Consider the following 4,454-nt stretch of genomic DNA (forward strand, 5'->3'; position numbering starts at 1 on the left):
GTATCTACCCACAAGAATGAGGTCCTAATTAGAATAAGATATATTCCATGCATGTATAATTTTATCAAAATGGATTCTACTGTTATGTATAATTTTATCAAAATGGATTCTACTGTTATATTTAAGAAGAACCAATAAAAAAGAAAAGAGGTTTGCATATTACTAAAATGATTCATTCAAAATTTTTCATGCAAATACAAGTGTCCATGCTTAGTATTACATGTTACCTTTTCTGATAGTCACTTATTCTTAAATGCACATCTGTCTATAAATTTACTTATGGAATTTATAGCATCTGAGGATATAGCCCAGTGCCACAGCACTTTTATAGCATATGAAGTTCTGCATTCAGTGTTTGACATTGAAAATAAAAATAACAACTATCATTTAATGAGTACTTACCTTGCCAGATAGTTTGTTAAGCATTTTACTACCTTTTATTACCTTGTTTAGTACTTACAATGACCTTATGTGCTACCCACTATTACTTTTTTGTTGTTTTATAGGGAAACTGATATGCAGAGAGATTTAAAATAATAAACCAGTTGGACTATAGAGACTATGTTTTAAATGATTAAGTTACTCTTCCGTAGCAATATGTAGAGGAAGGGCACTTCATGGGAGCTCAGCTAAATGTTAATTTGATTAAAATACTAGACTTGTTAAGGATTTTTTTAATTAAGAGTACACATTCTTTAATAGAAAAGATAAGAAAAATAGTTGCTCTAAAATAACCTCCCTTCTTTCACTTTTCTAAGGAAAATTAAGACTTATCTGATCTATATTTACTAATGCTTAATATGTGCAGGTCATCTGGTATTAAGAAAGCATGGATACCATGATTATAGAAATAAAGTGGCTCAGGATATCTAAATGGTCTCACTTGGGGCTGGGGATGTGGCTCAAGCGGTAGTGTGCTCACCTGGCATGCATGCGGCCCGGGTTCAATCCTCAGCACCACATACAAACAAAGATATTGAGTCCGCTGAAAACTAAAAAATAAATATTAAAATTCTCTCTCTCTCTCTCTCTCTCTCTCTCCTCTCTCTCTTTAAAAAAATAAAAAATAAATAAATGGACTCACTACTTAATTTTGAGGAGAACAGAACTTTTTCGATAGTGCTTGGAAAATTCTGAGTATATAGATGCATGCGTTTTTCTGAGTCTCAAATTCATATGTTTCATCATATATTCAAAAGGTACAGTGACAACCCAATAGTTAATCACCACTGTCCTAAAGGAAATGGACCAAGGAAATTTGTTAGTGGATCAGGTTATTTAGGAATCCCAGTTAAGATGAGTCTATGTCAATATATACTTAGCAATCTTATTAAAACACAGGCTATACATGGGAATGGGATATTTAAACTCTAGCATCTCAAAAAATGTGAACTTTCCCAGAATCTATGTTGTATAAGTGAGGATACCAGAACTTGAGCTTGGGTATGGACATCTGTATAACTCTTTCCACCTTGGAGACCCACCTAGCTAGACATCTGCATTCCCAGGGGTAAAGGGATGATGGAAAAAAAACAATCAAATCAGGAGAGATTATTATTTGTTTATCTTTTCCTTCTTTGACTTTTGTGTTGGAGATTAGTCAAATTATCAAGGTCAAATTATCCCTTTCTGAAAGGTCAGTGTTAAGGACAAGTTCATTGCATTAGTCTGTCATATTTGCTCTTTAAAATAAGATGTTGTTTTCATCTCTAGGGACAAGGATAACAAGCAAAATGCATTTAAATTTTTCTATACTAGATTTAAATTATTCTCATTCAGTGTTATCATTGTCTTTATTTAGTATGTTTTAAGTAGCGTGAGTAAATAAGTGAAAGGAAGAATTTCTTGGGAATTTAGTTATCATTGTCTTTATTTAGTATGTTTTAAGTAGCGTGAGTAAATAAGTGAAAGGAAGAATTTATTGGGAATTTAGTTCATAATCTCAAACTGTTTTTCTAGCAGATAGATGGATGGTGCTGTTTCAAACCAGACTGCCCAGTTTCATTCCCAGTCTATGTCTATTAAGCTCTCTTACTCTTTTTCTCTCTGCCTCTTCATGTGAAGTGAATAGAGCATTTTAAAAGTGATACTATGATGTTCAGCACAAAATATTCAAATCACTTTTGTAATATGCCTGTTACTTTCATTAAAGTATTTTAGAAGGATTAAATGTAAAGATTGATAGAATTATTTGGAGCATTTGAAATACATACTGTATTGCATACGGTAAATGGCCATAGACACTTATAGGTAGTTTGCCAAATTCTGTCTATCATGCAATGCTTCAGTAAATCAGGCATTTTGAAGAGGTTTGACAATATGCAATATTACTTACACTGAAAGGTATCTATGTCTTCACCAGTATAGTTACATGAAAATAGTTATATGAAAAGTAAAAACTTAGATACCTATGATTTAAAAGTTTTTAATACTTCTATTCAGTCTTCAGAGAATTGTCTGAACTTACTGCTAATGTATAAAGTCTTAGATCCCATGCTCTAGAGTAGAGCCTAAGAGTTCTACTCTGGCCACATCATTACCCAGGGATGAGTATGCTCTGTGTCCAGGGGAGGGGCAGGCTGATACCCTTCTAGTTATTCTCCCTATCCCTGGCTTTATCTAATTCTGTGAATAAATGACCCTGAGTTTGTTTCCAGGGACTGCTTATGGCTTCTTTCTGAGAAGTAAAATATGCCACTGATGAGTAGTATATCTCTATCCTCAACAAATAACCAAGAATTTCCAGTTCCTCGGACTGTCAGCTACGGACTGAGGTATCCACATCCATAAGCCATAGGCATTTTCTGATGCTATGTGGACCAGGTATAAAAAGAAAAGGGGAGGTGTTCTCCTGAGGCCCGCGATCCTTCACCCAGCACCACCACGGAACACCCCACCAACTCCACGGAGGTTGGAGGCGCAAGGTCTACTGCGGCCAGAAAGTTTCTGCAATGTGCACCTGGGCTCCACCTTGCAGCTGCTGTGGCTCACTGGCAGAGTCAGCCGGACAGGCCTGCATTCGACTAAAAAGATGTCCTTGTATGATGACCTGAGAGTGGAGACCAGTGTCTCAAAAACAGAAGGCTGGTCCAAAAACTTCAGAAGGCTGGTCCAAAAACTTCTGCAGGGGAAGTTCTAATCCCCTTAGCTGATGAATATGATCCTATGTTTCCTATTGATTATGAGAAAGTAGTGAAACTCCAAAGAGAGGAACGACAGAGCTGGAAAGACAGAAGGAAATAGAGGAAAGGGGAAAGGAGGCATAAAGACAGACACGGAGCAAGTGGGTTTTCAAGGCGACCAGATCCAGATTCTGATGAGGATGAAGATTACGAGCGAGGGAGGAGGGAAAAGAAGTATGGGAGGAGCTGCCAGCGCCCCCACCTACTTCTCTTGTAGAGAAAGACAAAAAGTTACCCTGAGATTTTCCTTAAGAAGAGGACCCAAGACCTTGATCACCATCTTCCAAAGCTGTATTCCTCCTGCAGTATATGAGGAACAGGATAGGCCGAGATCTCCAATTGAGCCCAGCAACTCTTTCCTTGCTAACACGGATGGCACAGTAGCATCCAAGATCATGCAAAAGTATGCCTTCCGGGAAGGCCAGGGTCTGGGGAAGCAGGAGCAGGGTCCGAGTACTGCATTGTCAGTGGAGAAGACCTGCAAGGAGGGCGTCAAGATCATTGTGGGTGATGCCACGGAGAAGGGCCAGTCTCAGGATCCATCCAAGAAGTCAGATTCAAATCCATTAACTTACATACTTAAGTGTCCTACCAAGTGATCCTACTGAGGAACATGGTTGGTGCAGGAGAGGTAAATGAAGACTTGGAAATTGAAACCAAAGAGAATGTGGGGAAAAAAAATGGCAAAGTTGGAAAATGTATGGTATTTGAAATTCCTGGTGCTCCTGGTAATGAGGCAGTCCGAATATTTTTAGAATTTGAGAGAGTTGAATCAGCAATTAAAGCTGTTGTTGATTTGAATGGGAGGTATTTTAGTGGAAGAGTGGTAAAAGCATGTTTCTACAATTTGGATAAGTTCAGGGTCTATGATTTGGCTGAACAAGTTTGATTTTAAGAACTGGAGTCATCGCTGATGAGCTACAGACTGAACAAAGAGAGAAAAAGGCAATGGCCTCTGTGGATATTGAATATTGATACTCTTGGAAGGACTTCTAAGATATATGTTGATTGATCTCTTTTTTATTATGTGATTTTTTAAAAAAAATATAGTATAAAAATCCTTTTAAAAAAGAAAAAAGAAAAGGGGAGTAAATTGTGGACCAGTTTTTTCTCTTCTTGGATCATTCAGAGAAGTTCTTAAGTATAGCATTTATAGATTAGAACATGAACCAGTAAGCCATGGTAAATGTAAATATGACATGTAGGGAGGCATATGCTTATCAACTAGCTTCATTTAGAACATCTATAATGTCAGGCATGTGGACATCCATC

At 37.3% G+C, this 4,454-nt stretch overlaps 1 pseudogene; it reads left to right on the forward strand.

Moving 5' to 3' along the window:
• Positions 1–3,031: 3,031 nt before the first annotated feature.
• LOC113179515 (splicing factor 45 pseudogene) lies at positions 3,032–4,071 on the forward strand (annotated as a pseudogene).
• Positions 4,072–4,454: the final 383 nt, after the last annotated feature.

This window comes from Urocitellus parryii, chromosome 4 (genome assembly GCF_045843805.1).
Source record: "Urocitellus parryii isolate mUroPar1 chromosome 4, mUroPar1.hap1, whole genome shotgun sequence".
Lineage (NCBI taxonomy): Eukaryota > Metazoa > Chordata > Mammalia > Rodentia > Sciuridae > Urocitellus > Urocitellus parryii.